The sequence below is a fragment of the Pteropus alecto genome, unplaced genomic scaffold (genome assembly GCF_000325575.1).
Source record: "Pteropus alecto unplaced genomic scaffold, ASM32557v1 scaffold123, whole genome shotgun sequence".
Lineage (NCBI taxonomy): Eukaryota > Metazoa > Chordata > Mammalia > Chiroptera > Pteropodidae > Pteropus > Pteropus alecto.
In genome coordinates this window covers 6,705,412-6,727,095 of record NW_006433950.1, presented here as the reverse complement: position 1 = coordinate 6,727,095, position 21,684 = coordinate 6,705,412, and the positions used below count along the sequence as shown (strand labels likewise).

Genomic DNA, 21,684 nt, shown 5'->3' with positions numbered 1-21,684 from the left:
GGCTTAAGAGGCTCAGCTATCTTAGAGCAGTCGTCAGAAGCCCCTTGCCAAGATTTTGTATTTTTTTTTTTTTTCCCTGTTAGGGAAGCTCTAGGAGGGAGGGAATATCAAAAGATCAGCAAGAGTTAAGTAAAAAAATTTTTAAAAAGCAGGTTCTAGTCTGGGTTCTGCCACTGTCTGGCTGTGTGCCCTCGGGTAGGTCCTTTACCCTCTCTGGACATTGGTCCCATTCACCCGTCTGCAATAGGTGAGAATGAACCAGATGGGCTGGGGTCCTTCCAGCTCCACGTCCTTTTTTTTTTGCTCTGATCTGCCACCCCAATGGGGACCGTGCTGTCGGGCAGCCATGGGGATGACACCGTAACTGACACACACCTATCTCCTGGGACTTGGCTCCGCCTTGCCACTGGTCCTGCCCCGCTGGGTAAGAAGAGTACTGAGCCTCATAGGAGCAAAGGCCCTTTGGGAAATACAGGTTGGGCCACCAGGGAATCAAAAATCCTTGACTTCAGATGCCAGTGTCTAGTATCCAGCCTGGTGTTTTTTGAAATCACAAATGAGACCCTTGAAGCAGCTCTGCACGGAGTCTGTATTCAGAAGTATTTGAGGTTTAGAAAGCAAGGGAGTGTTCGCTTTCTTCCTTGACCCAGTCCCTCCCAGCTGTTCTCTCAAATTCTACTCTCTCCGCAATCCCCATCTCCTATCTCCTCCCCGGTTCCCAGTGCTACCTGCCAGTCCCTAAGCACTTCCAGGCGCTCCACGGCCTGCCAAGGCCCCTAGTCCCATACACAGCCGTCCCCTATTTCTCGATCTTTCCCAGAACTGCCCAATTCTTCCCAGTTCCCGTCCATTGTGCCCAGTTCTTCCTATTTTCCCAACCCCCCATTCCTCCTTTCATTTATTCGACAGATGGTTATTCAGCACACAGAATAATCCAGGGACTCTTCTGGGTTCTGGGGACATGGCAGTAAGTAGATGCAGACTCAGCTCTCAGGAAACACATAAGTTAGAAAGGAGAAATAGAAAGGAACAAATAAATACATGAGAGGTGGTGATAAATGCAGAAAAATTAAGCAGGGTAAGGGGAGAAAGTGATGAGGAATGCTATTTTAGAAGACAGTGTATCACAGAAGACCTCTTGGAAGATGTGACATTTGGTCAGAGACCTGGATGAAGAGACGCCCTTCCCTAGGTCAGAGTGAATCAGTTCTGAGCCACCTCCCAATGGCTTTCAAAGCCAGCCATCTTGGGTTTCAGAGGGTTGGGACATGGCTGTGGAGGGGACTGGGCTGGGTCTGAATAGGGACCAACCAAGTCCTTCACAGAGAGTAAGCCAAGCTGCCCAAGTCGTGGTGGCAGCCTCTTTATAGACTGTACATCCTCATCCTCCTCGCCTGTCACTGTGACTCTGAGTTCTGGCTTTATGATGTATTCACGGGGCGGGAGTTAACTAAACAGGAAGAGCTGATCAGAGCCTCAGCTGTTTCCTGGGCACCAGCTACGCAGCCCCTGAACTGTGAGGTGGGACCAACAGCTTACCATGGCGTGGGCCCTCTGTTTCTGCCTCCAGGCCTCAGTTTTCCAAGTGTGAAATGTGAGGGCTGGATGGTCTCTAAGAGCCCCGACAGTTCTCAGGCACTGCACAACTCTGGACCTGCATGGGCTGGGCTTCCAGGAAGGGCAAACAAGGGAGTGAAGAAGCCTCATCTAAGTCAGTAGACTGCCTTTCCTCCCATGCCAGAAACTCAGTCCCTGAAGCACTGCCCCGAAAAGAGGTCCTTCCCTCAGTCTTAAAGTCTTGTGGGCTGATGCTCAGTGGTCCCTTTCGCATACCACACTGGACCTCTGGTTTATATAAAAGACATCATAAATGTTATTCCAACAGCTTCTGGGATATGTTATCCTCTCCCCACCCACTTTCTGATTGGGGATTAAGGGCAGAGCTATAAAATCTGCTTGAGAGGCAACCCCTTATCAGAGGCTGAGCCAGGCACTGTTTGCCGAAGGCCCTGTTCGCCCAGGTGCAGCCGCCATCCCGGTCTGAAGCGACAGATGGTTCGGGCTTGGAAGTGAACATCCCGTTTCCTCTGGACGAGCCATGTTTGCACAGGGACAAGTGGCAGGAGATCCCACTGCCCCCGGCCCCACACCAGGCACTACTGGGGCCTTTGCACACTGGGCCGAATGCCTCCTGCGTGTACAAAGCTCACACCAGGAGAATACCACCCATGAGATAAATGCAGAGCGGCAGTTTTAAATGAAGTTTCTTTTTTTAAACTATGTAAGTGGCTAAATAATCAAAAGCATCATTTTAAAACAAACAAGAGGAGTTTTACTATGTGAAGGAAATGCAAAAATTCGCATGAATTTTAAAAATAAGAAGCCAGATGTCAAGGAATCTCTGGGCTTGAGGTGGGCTGCGTCAGGTACCGCTCTCTGATCCCCCAGTACATGCTCATCACCCTCTTCCACGAGGGCTGCTTGGTAGAAAAGCATGAGAAGCTCTGGGAGTAAAGAGTTGGGCTTTCTTTCGTTCCACAGACTCACTGTGTGCCTGCCACGTGCCAGACGTGGTTTTAGGCGCAGTGGAGTTAGAAGCCCTTGAGTTTCTGGGCCTTCAGATTTGTGTGTGTATTTGTGTGTGTGTGTGTGTGTGTGTGTGTGTGTGTTTCATCTCTTCAATGGAGATAATGCTATTTATCTCATTGGGCTATTGTGAAGATCAAATTAATTCTGTCTGTCTGTCTATCTATCTATCTATCTATCTATCTATCTATCTATCTATCTATCTATCATCTCCTAGAAGAGTGCCTGGTAGTCAGCAAAGACCCACTTACTTGCAGCTTCTGTTCCCCAACCATGGGTAAAGACGATGGTATCTTCCATCAAAGCAGATATTCCTCAAAATGATTCCACCTCAACCCTCTAAATCCTCCTCGAAAGCACCAAAGTCATTTTTCATTTCTCCTCCAGCACACAAGTTTACTAAGCACCATTAGGTTATATAGAGAAAAGGTTAATTCCTTCAATCAACAAACATTTATTGAGTTCCTACTATATGCCAGACACCCAGCAGAGAACAGACAACCCTCGTTCTCATGGAACACACATGGGGTAAGAGAGAGAACAAAAAATATATAAACATGTCAGGTAGCAGTAAGTACTTTCAAGAAATACAAAGCAGGGTAAGGGAAGAGGCGATAACAGTGGGATGAGATGCTGATGTACACAGGGGAGTCTGAACAGACCTAAGAAAGTGACATTTAAGCAGACCTGAAGGAGTGAGGCAGTGAGCTGAGATGCGCTCACAGCACGCAGCCATTCAATCAGCAGACCCGCTGACTATCTAGTGCTCGCCCCTCTGCGCTGGCTCTGGCTTGAGGCCAGCCAGCTCGGGGTGGGATGGGGCTGGGGGTGGGGTTGGAACGGGTGTGAGTGCCCCACCGTAATCTACAGGGTAAGGAAGAAAACATTACAATTCCTAGTTATAATAATGTTTAGTTAACGTATATTTTTTTCTATTTGTCCGTATGCATTTCAATATACATAATATTAAAAAAAAAGCTATATATATATAGAGCACAAAGACACAAACAACTTTTACTGAAGGGGGCAGAATCCGAAACGCCTGGGGGGCCCTGCTGCCCCATCTCTGGCCTGGCTGGGGCCGGGACTCAGCCCCAGCAGCTTCCTCTCTGGCTGCACCTGGAGCACATGAACCTGTGCAGAGGGGGCAGGCTGGCCTTCCTCCCTGGCTTTGGAAAGTACCATCAGCCTGGAGCCGTGCTAGGGGCCACTTGGTCATGCCAACTCGGGGGTGAGCGCTTCCTGTCAATCCTGCTATGGTCATGCCAACTCAGGGGTGAGCTTTTCCTGTCAATCCTGCTATGCCACTTCAGGTAACCAAGCCCCTCACAGGCCTCTCGGTCCAAGGGAGCCAGGCAGATGGTGGCCTCCGCAGCGGGCTGTGCGCCTCCTGCCTCCCTGACCACAGATTCCACTCAGCTCCAGCTGCATGTGGCGAGGCCGAGGTGCACGGTCACATTGATTATATCACTAGAAAGAAAGGCCAAAGGGGCAGATGGAGAAAAACAACATCCCAAGCCTCACTATGTTTGCAAAATAACACCAGTAATGAAGTCAGGGGAAGAGGTGGGGCGGTATCAGTATTTGCTGAGTCAGAAGAATCACAGTTCTTACCGCTGAAGTTCAATGCTACTCTCATCGCTGGTGCAGGTCAGGAAGGGAGCAGCTGAGGGTGCAAACCACTCATACCCCAGACCCCAGTGGCAGGGACCTGGCGGTGCGGAGGTGGAAGCCTTGTGGCTCACTCCCTCACGTGCGAGAACCAGGCCCAGAAGCAGCGTGCAGAGGCCACTACGTCTGGGCTCCTCCAGAGCAAGGGACCCTGCAGTGCCTCCCGGGCCAAGTGAGTCACCCGTGTATAAAGCGGGCAGGTGGTGAGACCAGAGGGGATGCAGGAGCCTGAGGTGGTGGGAAGGGATATATACTTGTCTAAGGCAATTACATTTCTTCTTTTTTTAAAACACTGTATAGGCCAATAAAACAAAATGAAACAAACAAGAAAAGCAAAAGCTCTCTTTGTCAGAAACAAACAAACAAACGAACAAAAAAACCGAACCCCATGCAACACAACTGAGTGTGGGATGTGCTCTCTGGGCAAACATTCAGCAATCTCAGCTCTGGTCTGAAGGCTTTTTGAAACTTTCTAAAGATCCACTTTTCAAATCCTAGGAAATGCATAGTGATGATGGGACTGTTTCTGGGGACAGTATATGTAATGGTTAGGCTCCTGGAGTGACATCAAACCCAACTAAGTTCAAATTCAGCTCTGCCATTTCCTGGCTGTGCAACCTTGGTTCAGTTTCTTAGCCCCTTTGATCCTCGGCTTGTTCTGTAAGTGGAGAAGAAACCACCAAACCGGTAGCTACTGGAAGAATTAGCAATTAAACAAGATAAAGTATACCAGCGCCCAGAACTTACAAAACAGATGTCTAATATCAACATGGCCAGAACAGACCAGTTTTTCCCCACCACTACCCTATCCTCTTTCTCTCCGCATCTGCTCTTTCCCACCTCAGTGGGTGTCACTGCTCACCACTCAGCTGCTCGGACCACAGACCCTGGAATACAGTTCGGGTCTCCCCGCCTGCTCGCCCTCCATAGCTGAGCACTCACGCGCTGGAGCTGGCTCAGACTGGCCCACAGCAGCTAACTGGGCATCATTTACTATCAGACTAGTAGCTTCAAATCAGCCATGGTGGGAATATCACACCACACAAATCGGCATACTCTACAAAGAAGGCTTCCCCTCTCCCACCCAGCTGGCTCACCGGCAGCACTGTCCTAGTCATAAGTAGGCCCTCCTGAGTCTAGCCACCACCTCTCCCACCTGGAAGACAGCGATGGCCTTCTCCATGTCCCTGCTTCTTCTCTTGCCCCATCCTGTGCCCATCCTCCACACAGCAGCCGGAGAGAACTTTCGAAGTATCAATCAGATCAGCTCTCTCTTCCCATTAACTCCCTCCAATGGCTTCTCAACACATTCAGAAAAAATTCGTGAGGGCTCTGCCTTCACCATCAGCCCCTTCCTAGATCTCTGGCCTCCCTTCATGTTCCACAGCCTCCCCTCCCCTTATCTGGCCCTGGCCACCCTGGTAGCGGAAGTTCCTTCCCTAGATCCTCGCGGGGCTGCCCCGTCTCATCATTAGAGTCTAATCTCAGATTTCACTCCTTAGAAAGCCCTCCCTGACCCCCTTAGCTACCTCTCGTCACACTTCTCTTTTTGATTCTCTTCATAGCATCCAGTAGCCAAAACTTATTGTGTGCTTGTCTGTCTTCCTGAAACCAAAATGGCAGCTCCCTGAGGGCAAGGCCTGTGACTCCCGATAGCTACATCACCAGTACCTGGAAGCACACACAGCAGACACTCAATAAGTACTCACTGTCTTACTGACAACAGGGCTATAGTGATTATTCCACTCTTTCACCCTTTCCAATGAGATGGCTGAAATGCCATATTCTGCTCTATGGAGATATAATGGCTTTGCCTGTGGCTGTCTCGTGTCAGGGGCAGCCTGGCACAGACAGCCTCAGGGCCCAGAGATACTGGGTGCCACCCCATTCTGCTAAGGCTCTCATGGAGACAGAGGACACTATCAGCTGCTCAGAAAGATCCCTTTGGCTGCCAAGCTGCATTCGGCCTAAACAGAGCCAGGGACAACAGTGCATCTCTGTCCCTGAGGCTGACATGAATGTTCTCGAGCCATCCTTCTGAAAGGGGCCTGAAGCTCAGGGTTGTCACTTGGGATCCTTGAGGTGTCCAGATGGGTTACAGATGGAGCGACTGAGTCTCAAGGAGCCACATGGTCCCCGGTCCTATAACGCTGTAAGTATAAACATGTAGACGAAATGTAAGTCTGTTAAACCTTATGTCAGAGCAGAGGCACAAGCAGGCTTGGGACAGGCTGCTGTTCCATGGGAAAGCTGCCTCTGGAACATGCAGAAGCCCGAAGACCAGCGGCAGACAGGCCTTGCCGAAGGCCACCTCTGGGAAGGGAGAGTGGGGGCTCTCACTCCTCTGTGTTAGCTCCTCTCTCCAAGGCTGAGCCAGGGGCCAGAGTCAATACCTCTACCTCAAGCCTCTGGCTCGGCTGAGACCACGGGGTTGAGGAACCCCTACAGAAATATTCAGAAAAACAGTCTGGTGCAGAGGAAGGCACAGGCTACATTCTGGGGCTCTGCCATTATCTGTCACCGGAGGCAGGTCCATTCTCCACTGAGCCTCAGATTCCCAGCTGTGAAGTGTGGGGCTTGGATTGATGGTCTCTAAGAGTCCCCCCATCTCTGACATCCTCCGAGTCTAAGATGCTTGGATAAGTCATGCACTCTTTCTGGTTCTCGGTTATGCATTCAACATACACTTATGGAACATCTTCTCTGGGCCAGGCACTGTATTAGAGACTTTAGGGGAATGTAAGAGATGAATGAAATGCAGTCTTTTCTCTCGAGGAGTTTTGAATCTCATTCCTCGGGCAAGTTACTTAACATCTCTACATCTCAGTTTCCTCGACTATAAAACAGGTTCGATAACAATTCCCACAGCTAAATACCAAGTAAGCACTTAGCCATGTGCCAGGACCTGCGCAGAAGGCCTTCATGTTCAATCCTCACAGTCCTAAGGCAGGTTCTTCTCCTAGGTCACTGTGAGAACCAGAAGAACGTCCTCCCAAGGCTCTGCGCCCTAGCCCTTGGAGCCCTGCACAGCGAAGGGGGCCCTGCAGATGTCTTTAAGGTTATGGACACCGAGATGACAAGGTCATCTTGCGTAGCTGGATTAGGCAGACCCGACCTAATCACGTGGGTCCTTAAAGCACAGGACCTTTCCCGACTCAGTCAGAGAGAGATGCAATGACAGAAGAGGGAGCACAGAGCTGCAATGGGGAAGAACTCGACGCGCCACGGCCGGCTTTGAAGATGGAGGAAGGGGGCCGCCAGCCAAGGAATGCGGCAGCCTCTAGAAGCTGGAACAGCCCTCAGTTTACAGCCAGGAAGAAAAGGGGGGCCTCCTACGACAAGGAATTGAATTCTGCCTGCGATCCCAAAGAGCAAGAAACGGATTCCCCGCTGGAAACCCCGGAAAGGAACGCAGCCTGCAGACACCTCGATTTTAGTCTGCTGACCTATGAACTCTAAGATAATAAATCGGTATCGTTTTAAGCCATGAAACTTGTGGTAATGTGGAGCCGCAGCAGTAGTGAGCTATGGCAGCTGCCCCACACCCAGGAGCTGGAGCGGGGTGTGCTGATGCTCCGGTGCCAACACGGCATTGTGGGGCCCTCGCGTGGGGCGCGGACACTCAAGCACACTATGGCGTGCGTCTCACAGCGGACGCATGAGACACCGACTCACTGTGCTTGGGACTGACCGCCTGGTACACTGCAAGCACTCAAAATATATTAGCTACTGTGATCACTTTCATCGTCAGTTCCTAAAATCGAGTAGCATAGCTATGTCACAGTTTCCCCACGTGTCAGAGGAAGGGACGAGACCACGTGCTCTCTCCCAGGCCCTTTCTCCTGGGTTGATCCCTGGCTCACTCCATTTCTGCATTTCCACCTGAGATGGAATCGCAGGCTTCCAGGCTCCAGGGTGAGCCTCCAGCCTGCGGTGAGGTTGACAAATTCCCTGCATCTGGTGAGCACACGTGAGGGGGTGAGATCTCACAGGGGAAGGGCTTTTATGCTCTGTTTTGGAGGCCACCAATCCGGGGAATCACAGGGCTCCAGGGTTTAGGGCGGCATTCTCATCTAGATCATCACACCGCACAGGCTGCAGAGGGGCACACCCCGGGCCCATTCGAGGGTTTATTTTAAGGATATCTTAGACAGGCAGCCCACCACCTCCTGCTGCAACAACCTTAGTATTCTACGATTTCTGGGGATGAGAGGGGTTCTCTCCCAACCTTGTGAGTCTGATGCAGAAAAAATGAAAAAGGACTGCAAAGCACGTTGCACATCAAGGAGGCTGCCTCACTTGCCCTTCAGAACTGTGAACACGTTGCTGCTCCCTCCCTCCCACTGACATGCTCTGTTCTTAATAAGGCTCCCATAACGATCTCTCCTTAGAGATAATCACAGACTCTCAGGGGCATGCCACTCTTAGCTGTCAGCATCATTTAGGAAGACCTTATAAAGGCTTTAAACCTCCTGCTCATCTCAAAGCTCAGCTCTCTTCAAAACCTTGTTAAATCCCATTGCAAAACTTCTGTGCTTGACTCCCAGCTCTTTTCCTGAGTTTCTCCCACATCCCACCTGGCATCCTGCCATCCGCACACAGAAGGACAGTGCTTATATTCTTTGGAGCGCCATCACTGGCTCTGAGGCTGGTCACCTTTCTCTCTGCCTTGGGATGAAAAATCGAAGACCAGAGGACACAGGCATGTGTACAAGTTTGCTGAAATGATAACAATGACCACAATGTCACACCTGTGCTCCTCCATCTTCTGCCCTTCCTGTTGTGTTTCTGGGGCTGCCACTGCAGTCCTGGTGTTTCTCAGCGTCAGGCTGGTTGATGTGTAATTTTTCTCTGCTTTGCTGGAGTTTTGGACTGACGAGGGCCTTCTCTGATTTTTGAACTAGACCTCGGAGGACCCGAGGCACTGAGGCCCCGACCCAGTGACAGCAGGTTCCCCACTGCCCTAGGATCTTTAGCACACACCTCGGACGCTTCTCTCTCAGGGGCTATTTTATGAGTTGGGAGTTTCAGGATTCTTCCAGAGAACAGTGGAAGTCAGAGCCATGACAGCCAAACAAAAAGCAGGATGTGGTTATGGACGAGGCCCTACATCAAGGGTTCAGAGATGTGGAGTCAAGTCTTGACATATGGTTGACTGTGTGACCTAGGGAGAGTTAAATTTCCTCTTTATGTATTAGTGTGTCTTTATCTGGGGGACGGGGCTTAGGTTGGGAAAAGGACAGATCTATTATCTGATACAAAAGAAAAATCTGAAAGGCAATTACACTTATGAGGATCTGCACAACCGAGAGCCCCCCAAGAAGCCTTTTGCTCTGAGAAGAACAGAGATGTGATGGGGCCCCTCAGCGTTCCAAGCCTGGCTGGCGTCTCCCCCATGCGGGAGTGTCCTCCCGAAGCTGGGGTCTTGCTGGGAATGGAGGGTCAGGTGCGTTCTCACTGCAGGAAGGTGTCCGGGGCTCCGGGTAGGAAGGGGAACAGGAAGATTCATTTAGCGGCTCTGAACTCAGGAGCCCGTGGGACAGAGCTGGCGTGGTGACCGGGTAACGGCTCGCTCCCCACGTGCACCGACATCCCCACCAGCGACTGAGTCTTCGACATTAGGTGGGCACGTCCCATGGTAACCTTAGGGTGCAGCCACCTCCCTCTGGAATGGGTCAACTCGGAGGTGTAGCTGAGGGTGGAGGCAGGAGACTGCTCCACCAAGCACGTTCCCTCTAAGTGGAGTCTTTCATGTCTGAAAAAGGGTGTGGGCGTATGCCCACAGTGACGACATAACGGAGGGGCAGAGGGTCAGTCTGTTCCACGTGCGGGAGAAACACCCGTGGCCTATGCGCTCAGAGGAGGCTTCTGTAAAGTGACATCTTGCTGAAGCCTAGAGGGCGAGTAGGATTTGGCCAAAGAGCAGGATAAAAAGATTAGGGCGCAAGATGGACAAAGGCCTGAAGATGGATGTGGGAGCACAGGAAGTCCATCTCAGAAACTGACGGAAGTTCAGGGAGGTTCGAGCAGAGAAGGAAGCGCGGGGACTGGCTGGAGAGGTTGGCTGGAGAGGTAGGCAGGGCCGGTCACAATGCGCCTGGAGCCTGACCCGGGACTCAGACAGCAAGCAGGGAGTCAGCAGGCTGCCCTTGAGCTCTGATGGGAGCAGAGCAAATGCCCTTCTCAAGCTGGCCCGCGCAGCCAGTTACCCCGGTGGGCGGTGTGGCTGGGCCCCAAGTTCAGCGCCGGGCCCCGCATCGCTCATTTTACGAGAATTACCTGCTGGAACCTCTCACTGTGGCAGAGCACGGACGCTCTACTTTTGTTTTCTCCACTGACGCTGCTGCCTCATAGTCTGCTCTGCCCCGCAACTAGCACTCCTGTAAGAACCGAAAGGTGGGGGACAGGCTGAGGCCCAGATACCAATCGCCTCCACGCTCGGGACAGCACGAGCCAGCTGGGCATCCCGCTTTGAGGGAGAGCGGCTCCGCTCAGAACGACGAGCACTTGCTATCTCCAGCATAAGGCAGGGACGAAACGGAGGGGGAGGCCACCGGGGACGCGGAGAGGATTTCCTAGCCCACCTGGGGCTGGGCGCAGCTTCTCGATTGTTTTTGGCAATTTCTGGACGATCAGAAATACGCACTTGGACATTTGGATCGAAACGCAAAGCCCGACAGAACTGATCTCAGGCCGTGAGTCGCCTGGCATGTCCCCTGCCTCTACCTGAGTGACTGCCTCTTCCCTCCCAGGAACGTACGAAGCGCATTCTTTGTCCATTATCGGACTTCGCCACGTGTTATTATTAATTTAGTTATGTGTCTTATCTCCCTTATTTGATTTTAAGCTACTCAGGAATAACATCCTGGGGGTGTCACTCACACGCAACACAGTGGCAGCGATAACTCTGGAAGAGAGCAACACAGGGTTCCGGGGAAGCTACTGAGGTCACGTCCTGGCTACGTCCCATGAGAGTGAATGTGGACCACTGACTTAACCTTGCTTTAGTTTTCTCATCTCTAAAAAGGGAGTCATAACACCCAACTCATTGTGCAAAGTCTGGTGACTGAATAACCTGAACGTATGTGAACGGGGCCACTTGGCAGATCTTCAGCGAGGTGGGCCTCTTCCCCTTCTCTGCGTTCCCCACAGCTCATGGCTCCACAATATCATTTAAAAAACTGATGAAGAGCCAACACTTGACTTGCCCCGTTGGGCAGCATGGAAGCCACTATGTCAGCTGTATATGATGTTTTAGAATACAGGCTCATAAGAGAAGGATGCAGAGGCTCGACCTGCATCTCTAGCATCCTCAATTTAATATGCACACTACCTCGCTGCCAGCATTTAGCTAGATCTGGTGTCCTGTTAAAAATGACGATGCAGCAATCACCTTGAATTGAACAAGAATACCCAGTCTGTCACTTTTTCGCTGAACTGTGAATCAGAGCTCACTATTGATGCTGCAGCAAAACTCTGAAGGCAAGGACATGTCACAGGGGATCTTTATTTATTAGTTAAACTCGAAAGATTAAAGGTTTTAGGATGGAAAAAACTTACTAAATACAGCAAATAATCAATCTCAAACCCTGAGTCATGGAAAATATAGCTAGTGCACGAAGCAGTTATATTCAATGAGATCTGTTCTTTTTTTTTCTTTTTCAGGCTACTGCCTAATTAAGATGTCCTCTCAAGACTTAGCAGACAGCCTTGCCCATGGTCATTTTGGCTGCATACCTGAGCCCCGAGCGAAGTGCTTACCTGGACTAACTCACCTAATCCATACTACAACCCTGTGGGGCCCGTAATGTCATTATCCTATTTTACAACTGAGGAAACTGAGGCCAAGGTCATAGGGCTGGCAGCCAATGAATGCAGGCACACTGCCTCCAGAGCCTGCACACTGCAGCGCGGGGCTTCACTGTCCCTGAAAATCCGGGGCTTGCCCATATCAGGGGGATCAAGCTGAGTTGAGGGGACGCGTTGTTGACAGTTTCTATTTCACGGCCCTATAAGACTTTCCCACTCATGATCTCACTTGCTCCTCTCACCAGGCACATAAAACTTACATCGCAGGTATTGTCACCACTTCACAGGGGATAAAAACTCCTGAGGCTCAGTGAGGGTACGGACTGCTGACTCCTAGCCTGGCAAGTGGGAGAGACGGCACTTGAATCCTGCTGTTCACAGAGGCGGGCAGGTTTGTGCCAAAAATGGGCTATGTCCGTGAACTCATGTGCTGGGCGATTCAGCACATCTCAAGCGGGTGCTGGGGCATCTCCTCCCAGGTCTCCACTGCCAGGTGCACACAGGATGAAGGCGGTTCATAGGTGGCTGATGCAAACAGCTGAGTAGGGAACACCAGGCTGTCTGGGGCATGCCCTTCTCTTTTGAGGGGTCAAACACCTCCCCACACAGAGCGTCCCTCCCTGCTCCCCATAGAATCAGACTCTTCAGAGGCTAGGAGACTCAAAAAGGCATTGCTTAATTTCCAAGGCCTTCATTTGCTTAACAAAAAACACTATTATTACCTTTTAAAAGATTGAAACATAATTTATAAAGAGCAAGACATACAAATCTTATGTCTACAGCTCCACAGATTTTTATAGAAGCATAACCTGTGTAATCACTGCCTAGATCAAGATATTATTTCTTTAGATTTTTTTGCCCCTAGCAATAGGAAGGAAGGGCCTAGCAGTGCAGCTCTGTCACAGGCTCCTCTGGTACTTAACATTGGCCCTAGCACCTGCCGGAATGAGCTGAAAATCCCAAGATCTGTAGGGGAAGGGAGCAGAGGCCCAGGTCTAGGCTGTGGAGAGAAGGGTTGGGGCGGTTGGAGATAGTTGTCTCCTCCCCTCCCCGCATATAGTAAGTCCTCAATACAGAGCTGGTGTGTGACAGGCTCAGCAATTCTTTATCCCCTGAGGACCCAAATACATACATAACTTCTCATAGCATAGAGAAAGCTTCCATGCCTAACAAGTCAATTTATGAGAAAACCCACAACAGTGGAAATGGGCCACTCTACTTATTATGTAAATTTACCCTGAATATTCACTGTGCACTAAGGACCTATTTGGCTTATGGGGTAGAAAAGAGTATGAATTGGAATACTTTCCACAGGAGGTTTACACTTTGATGAGGAAACAAGTCCTACACATCCAAGTGTTTGCCAATTGGGTGAACAATAACAACCATAATTATTATGTTCCTAGTACTGTGTTCAATACGTTCTACTCTGTTTCATATAATCCTCAAACTTACTGGCCCAAGGTCATGAAGCTAGAAGGCAGCACAGCTCGGATTCAAACCAGGCAGGGCCACCACCAACGCTGGCACACTTCACCGTCACACTCAAGCTGCTTCTCTCCAAAAAGCTCATGTGCAGAGCCCTCTGCTAGCCTCGCAGGGAGCAGGACCATGCTGGCAATAGCGCATGCGTGCTCATGCATGCCTGTGATGCCCGCATAAACGAAGGGATAACATCCATGGGACCATGACAGCGCATTAAAAAACTAATGGTGAGCTGGAGACATCACGCACAAAATAACTGAGAGAAAGAAGATTTCACTGTGGGTTAGTGACCAGAGAGACACCCCATAGAGCTGGCCCTCAGGCCAGATCTGTGCATGAAAGGGAGAGAGAAAGCCTGCCTAGCATCCAGCACAGAGGCAGACAGGAGGCAGGGGTGTGCAGGGACGCCAGAGAGGGCATCCTACCGGTGAGGGGCAGATTGGGATCGGTGTGGTGGGCTGGATTAGGGTTTGTTCTCAGAGTTGAGGAAGGTGTCAGACCCAAAGCAGAGGGTGAAAAGAAACCATCTGATGTGGCTGTGCAGGACAGAGAAGGGCAAAAACGGCATTTCTGAAAGACAGCTGAGGAGGCTCTACGCCACAGACCCAGAGAAGGGATGAGCAGGAGACGGGAGCGAGGGGGCCGCGGCCAGGTGCGGGCGAGGGGACAGACACGCCCGGCAGGAAGCGCTGAGAAGACGACCCAGTGGGAATGCAGGGCAGCTCGTGGGCCTGAGGTTGGGACACAGACGCTACTACTACCTCCCCAAGATGGCAGAGGACCAGCTCTTCCAAGGCGCTCTGGTCCTAAGGGGGCAGGAACCCCAGTCAGAAATCAGCCCCGTGCTAAGGGCAGCTCTGAGGATACACTGTCCAAATCCTCATTTTTTCTCACCTTCATGATTTTTATTGCCTTTTAAAAAATGTCCTGCTTACTTCAACCTAAATGTAATTATCTGTAAAACCATGGTTTTGATGTGTTAGGGACCTTCTGTCCTAAAACACATTAAATAAACACATCAATATAGGTGGTTTACTTGCAGGCCACTAAACTTCTGGGCTACACAAGGGACCTGCCCTGTGGTCTTGGATCCCAGGGATCTGCACCTGACCCCAGATGTGCTTGCCGAGCATGTCCAGGGCGGAGGCCGCACCTGGACCCCAGCAACCCTGAATGAGGTCTGCAGGCCAGCGTCCTTGTCTTTGTTCAGGTCTCAGTGCTTGTGGTCTGAGGACGGGAGAAGGGGAGAGCAGAAGGCAGAGCCAAGGCCAACGATGACAGCCTCCTCCACTAGGAGACCAGCGGCACCAGGTGCCCATACTCTCCAGGCCCTTGTCTCCTAAAGATTAGCCAGAAATGATCGGTCCTAGGCCATGTGGAGTCAATCACTTCCTTCCTGGCAGGGCTCCTGCCCTCCCATGTCCCTACTCTGTCAGGACACATGTACGCACATGACACACATACACACGCGGAGGTCACCCTTACCCCCTCCCCAAGCAGCTGGCCTTGCAGGTGAATAAGAGTCCACACGCTCACAAGCCACAGGTTTATGGAGATTTGTGATGGCGCTTTCTTCCTGACCCCACCTTTAAGTGAGGGCACCCTCCAAATAACCGTGGACCACACAAGGGCGCCCATTTTCCCACTTCATTTTTGACTAGCTACACGGAACTCCTTGTGGTTCCTCAAACATATGGAGATTTGTGATGGCGCTTTCTTCCTGACCCCACCTTTAAGTGAGGGCACCCTCCAAATAACCGTGGACCACACAAGGGCGCCCATTTTCCCACTTCATTTTTGACTAGCTACACGGAACTCCTTGTGGTTCCTCACACACACACACACACACACACACACACACACACACACACACACACACCAAGCACACTCCTGACTCGAGTCTTCACACTTTCTATTCCCTCTGCCGAGAACACTGCTCCACTGTACGTAACCGGCTCCCCCTCCTCCATCAAGTCTGCTCAAATGTCGTCTCGGCGTGGCCTTCTCTGACCGCTTCTGCCACATCCCTTCCCCACGCCTGACCCCTTCCTCGCTTTCTTCTTCTCCCATAGCATTTATCATCCGATGAACCACTTTATGTTTTACTTGTTTGTTTATTGCCTGCCTCCCCCAACTAGAATGGAAGAATATTCCATGAGGCGGTGAATTGCTCAGTTTTAACACTTAAAACAGTGCTGCATTCAACTATCTGCAGAGTGCAAAAAGTGAACGAACAATAATGTTGGTGGAAACCATTTTATCCAAATGGTTCCAAACACTTTGGTGAGAGGCTACAGACATCTGAAAACAGCCAAGTCCATATTCTTTCTTCCCTGAGAGAACGAGTGTGGATCTTGACCAAAAAGCAGTAACTGGGTCTGGCCTGGCTTAGCTGAGTGACCTTAAGTTCTCATGCAAGTGACCAGATACCCAGGGTGTCCACCACTGCGGGTGGTTCCTGGGGACGTCCCTGCCCATCGCACAGTCTCGCCCTGTGTCGTACCCGTGGGTGCCCATGTCATTTTACAGAAAGGGCCCAGCAGAGCACTTCTGCTCTAGAGATGCTTCGTACTCGCCTCCTTGCTGCTAAAACCAGCCCAGCATCTTTTGTAACAAATGGCAGTACATTACTCTTGTCCAGGAGCTGCTCGTCCAACAATTTCTGTGACTCGAAACCCTGCCAGGAGCCATGAAAGACAATGAAGAACTCTGAGCACCAGATTGCACAACAATAGCACCTTGTCACCATCACTGACATGTGTAGAGGGTTTCACAGCTGTCAACTCATTTTTACATACTTAATCCTGTGTCAGAAGTAGGCAGATGCAGAAAGGTCCGGGCCCTAAAGCACAAGCACTCTAGCTGTGGAAGAGTCCCTCAGGTCCTCGCTCATGTCCTGTTTACTCCTGCCCTGCACTCTGCTGTGACAAACCCAGTCTCTCAGTTTTGCAGGCCCCTGCAGAGTCAGAGCAGAACAAGAGAAGGAGAAAAACACTCGAGGTAGGAACACCGCGAGCAGCAAGACCTGACAGATAACAGCAAGTGAAGACAAAGGAAAATTATATAAAGCATATCGAAGCAGAAAACTGCATTCCAGGACACGGTGGGGAAGGCAGGGGGGACAACTGCCGTAAGTGGCCCTCGTGATTTTTAGCACAAAGCAATAAACGGAAATGATGACCTGAGGCCATCAAGACAAAGGTTAAATACTTTATAGGGCATTGAGTTACTTTTGGTAATACCGTGTGACTACTTTCTTTTGTAAATGTTCCTCCTAGTTTCTAAAACTCTCCCAGAATTGGTAAACAAGATTTGGAAAGAACATTTACGTTTTTAAAAAAGTAAAACCCACTCTCGCAAGTAGCCTGTGACAGGACCTCCTGGCTTTCTCAATTGCGAAAGATCGTCCTTCCATTAATCGCCACGCAGCCTAAGTCTGCACACTCACGTTTCAGACCCAGGCTGCCATCCACAGTTTGTCCCTTCCTTTTTGCCATTATTCGTCATTGTTTAACTGCAGAGTTGCATAATTTACAGTCACCCCATGAAGGGCCGTGTGTTCCAGAGTAGGAAGCTGTCAGGGTGAATAGAGACTGCTGGGCTGTGTTCACAAACAGACCACTTCACAATTCCTCTGCACAGCCGGCAACGGCGAACCTCCTCCTTGGCAAACCTCCTCCTTGCCTGCAGGCAGCTCCTGACGCTCAGCACGACTGGGGGAAGGGGTGCCGGGAAGGAAGGCACCCATAAATCCTCTCCAGTCTGGTGTATAACAAAGCAGGCTCATAAAATCTCAACCGTATTTTCAAGTCAGGACTGAGTCAAGATGCCCAGGGCAATTCCTGATTTGGCTCCTAGAACCCAACAAGTTGTGAACAAATTTTCTCAGCTGGGAGGGAACTGTGTAGAGGGCAGGGGTGGGAACTGATCTCGGAACTTTGGGTAGAAACTTAACCCAAGAGCTGACAATAAGCAGGCCTGCGTGAGTCTGAGGATGCGAGTACAGCTTGCTAGCGGCAGCCCCAGATCTGCGCAGGGGTGGGGCACTGGGAGACAGCATGGTGGAGGGTAAGAGGCCCAGAGAGTTCTGTGGGTGTCTACACTGACTGCAGCAGGTGTGCCGACTGGTAATACGAGTAATGGGACTCCTCCAACTCTAGACTGTCCTCTTGGTGATGACCCTAAACAAGCATTTTGGAAAACTTCTCTGAATCTCACTTTCTTCACTTAAAAAATGGGGATAACCAATAACTTGACCGTGAGGTAGGCTGGCCGAATATTAAGCATCTGAAATAATAGATGTTCAATAAATATCATTTCCTTCTCCCCAAATGGCTTCCCCTAACCCTTCCTGAATATTCTCCCTTGGGAAGTTAAGGAGAAATGGGACCACACTCATTCTTGCTCCTTTACTAGCTAGCAATGGGAGCCCAGACTGGTCACTCCCTTCTCTGGACCTCACAATCTACAGATTAACCATTAGACTTTATACAAAAATTAAGAAAGGCTGATGAACACAAAGTCAATATACAGAAAATCAATTCTATTTCAATACACCTGCAACAGATACAAAATGCAATCCACAAAAAGCAATTATAAGACCATAGTAAATACCAAGTATCTAGCAATAAAGCTAACAAAAAGTATATAAAATCTGTCTGGAGAAAATTATAAATATTTTTAAGGAAGTTATGTTAAATAAATGGTGGAACATACCATGCTCATAGATCAAGAAGACTCAAGATTTAAAGATGTCAATTCTACCCAAACGGATGAATGGATTTAAAGAAATAGGAACCAAAATCCCAACAGGTGTGTGTGTGCGTGTGTGTGTGTTTGTGACATAAACTGATTCTACCATTTACATGGAAAAGCAAAGGGCTGAGGACAGCCAAAACACTCATGAAGATGATCAATGTGGAGGAATTTGCTAAATCAAGTTATAAAGCTATAGTAATGAAGACAGCGTGACATCGACACAGAAATAAAGAGTCCAATGAAATGGAATAGAGAGCCAAGAAACAGGTCCCTGCGTGTTTAAACACTTGACTTATGACAGAGACGACTCTACAGAAGGGACTGCAAAAATGGCCTTTTCAACAAGCAGAGCCGGGACAAATGGGTATTCCTTAGAGGAAAAAAATGAAATCGGACCCCAGTCTTACACCGTATATAAGAATCAAACATCAGTGAATTAAACACCAAAATATGAAATAAAAAAAAAAGCTTTGAAGCTTTTTGAACAGGGAAAAAAAAGAATAGCTTTTGCCACCTCAAGATAAAGAAAGATTTCTTAAATAGGACACACCAAAAAAACACTAACCCAAAAGGAAAGACTGAAAAATCTGACTATGTTAAAATAAAAACATCTTTTTATCACAGTACACTATTAACAAAGTGAAAAGACAAGCCAGAGAATGGCAGCTAATATTTGCAATGAATAAAACTGGAAAAAAAAATGAGTATCCAGAATAATGAAGAACTTACAAATTAATGAGAAAATTAAAACTTAAAAAAAAAAAGTGCCAAGTGTAAAGGTGCTTCACAAAAGAGGAAATCCAACGTCCAGTAAACATATAAAAAGTTGTTCACCTCATTGGTAATCTAGGATAGGTAAGTTAAAACTACGACAAGATACTACTACTTACCTATCAGTTTGGCAAAAATTAAACAGTTTGACAATACCAAGTCATGGCTAGATTTGGAATAGAAATTCTCTGTGCTACTGCAACTGTAAAATGGAATAATCACTTTGGAAAACAATGTGGCATTATCTAATACAGTTGAAGATTCCCAGCAATTCTACTTTAAAGAACCCTTCACAAATGCATATGCCTCAGGATATGTATCTATACGGTTATTCATAGCAGCATCCTTCATAATCGCCTAGAACTCAAAATAACCCAAAGGCACATTAACAGTAGAATGGATAAATTACGGTATAGTCATAGCTGGTATATAACAATGGAAGGTATATAGCAATAAAATGAATAACATAGAGCACTTTCTTGAATATTTATAAATATCTGTGAATGCTACATAGAAAATTATAAATATTCATAAGATGAATGCTATAGAATACTAAATACCAATGAAAGTGAATAAACTACAGCTATATACAACTTGGATGAATATTACAAACACAGTGCTGAAGGAGGATATAAGACTTAATGCATAAGAGTGTGATTCCAAAACCAGGTAGACTGAACTATATAAGATGATGCATACGCAGGTGATAAAGTCTACAGAAAAGCAAGGAAACCGCATAAAAGTCAAGGTAGAGGCCAGTGAGGGAGGGACCTTCTTGGGTACAAGCAATATCCTTGTTTTTTACCCAGTGATGATTATATGAGGGCTCGCTTTTAAAGTACCTGTTAAACATGTAAGATTAATGCACATTTTGCATGTACGTTGATCTATGCCCACCCACCCCCAAATGCTTTTCTGTTAAAAAAGACAGTTTCAATGTTGCCTCCTCCAAAAGCTTTCCCAGAGTCCAAACTGAGACGGGAACTCCCTCAGCATCCTCCATTCGCCTCTCAGCGAACTGTCGTGCTTACTATGAAGCGCAGGGCATCTCCACCCTCGAGGACAGAGATGGAACCTGTCTTGGCTCACCACTGTCTCCTGTGTCGACTGGTGAGCTTGGCTGAGTTATTCAATGGTCAATGACTGCACTGAAGGACCTGAGCTGGTAAAAAACAATTAGCACGGAATCAATCAACTGACAACCAATAAGAACGTACTGAGTGGTGTGACGGAAGGAGAGGCACACCTGGAGTCAGAAAAACTGACTGGGATCTAGTTTGTCATGTACTGACTGGCCACATCGCCTTGAGTACAGCTTTTATCTGACAGTAAAAATGATACAAATAGCTACGACCATCGAGTAAATTTCAACTACATGCTAAGCGCTTTTGGCTGTGTTACCTCATTTAATCCTCACAGTGTATGTACAATATGTTTATTTTTAGTCCCTTTTTATTGATTAGGACACTGAAGTTCATTGAGATTAAATAATTTCTGCCAAATCACACTGATAGCCAAAAAGCAACAAAGCCAAAATCTCCAACATTCATGCTTCTCCGACATTGGGACACTGACTTATTTTCATGTTACTTCATCTATAAGGTGGGGATGTGGTGCGGTCTGGGCAGCCTAATGAGGTTGCTGTAGGGCTCAAAGGTGATAATGAATGTAGAAGCAGCTTGTAAACTTGGAAGCGCCACTCAAATGTAAGGAAAAATATGTAATAAGCATCTACCAGGGGCCCACACAAAAGCAGCAGATGGTTTCTACCCACATTGAGCTTTCACACCACTTGTAAAGGAAAGCTATGTAAATAGGAAAACTAGGAACACACATCAATAAACTGATTGAAGGAAGCCGCCAGGAACGGCACATAACACGGGCTAAACCGCAAGACCAGCAGTGAGTGGATGTACTGCGTGGACTACGAGATGGTCCCGTTTCCATGCCTACTGCTTGTCGTCCACCTTCCACACAGTGGCATATAGTTTGATGAGTTCTGACAAACACAAACAGTTGTGTAACCACCACTACAATTAAGAGTCCGTCTATCTCCTACCTGCATTAGAAACCACTGATGTGATTTCTGTCCCTACGGTTTTGCTTTTTCCAGAATGCAGAGGGGTCTTTTTAAAATATGAGACAGGTCAAGTTGTCCAGCGTTTCAACCCTTCCCTACCGCATTCAGAATGAAACCCAACTGCCTCTCGATGGCCATCAGGCCCTGCACGGTGGCTCCTCCCTGCCTCTTTAATCCAATTCTACAGTCACTTTTCCTCCCCTTTGGTCCAGCCTCCTTGGCCTTCTTTTTGATCATGTCTGCCTCAGGGCCCTTGCATGTGTGATTCCAGCTTCCTCAGATCCTTCCTTTCGTGCTGTCTTATCCCTCATCTCCCCCAACCTCTCAACACTGTTCAAGCCCACTTTCTCCTGTTAGAACACATCACGAGGTGAAACAACCTTGCTTATTCATTTACTTGTGTACTGTCAACCTCCCTTCTCTAAAACTGGAAGGTTCTTGAGGGCATGGAGTATGTCGGTCCTATCAAGGGCTCTACTCCGAGAAACTTAGAAAGCGCCAACACAGAGTTGGTCTTCCGTGGG

The 21,684-nt window shown here is 48.7% G+C and overlaps 1 protein-coding gene across 2 annotated transcripts in view; it reads right to left on the bottom strand.

Annotated features, from left to right (window-relative positions):
* The window catches only part of GNAO1 (G protein subunit alpha o1), a 141,026-nt gene that overhangs the window by 106,256 nt on the left and 13,086 nt on the right, over positions 1-21,684 (bottom strand). The window lies entirely within an intron of this gene.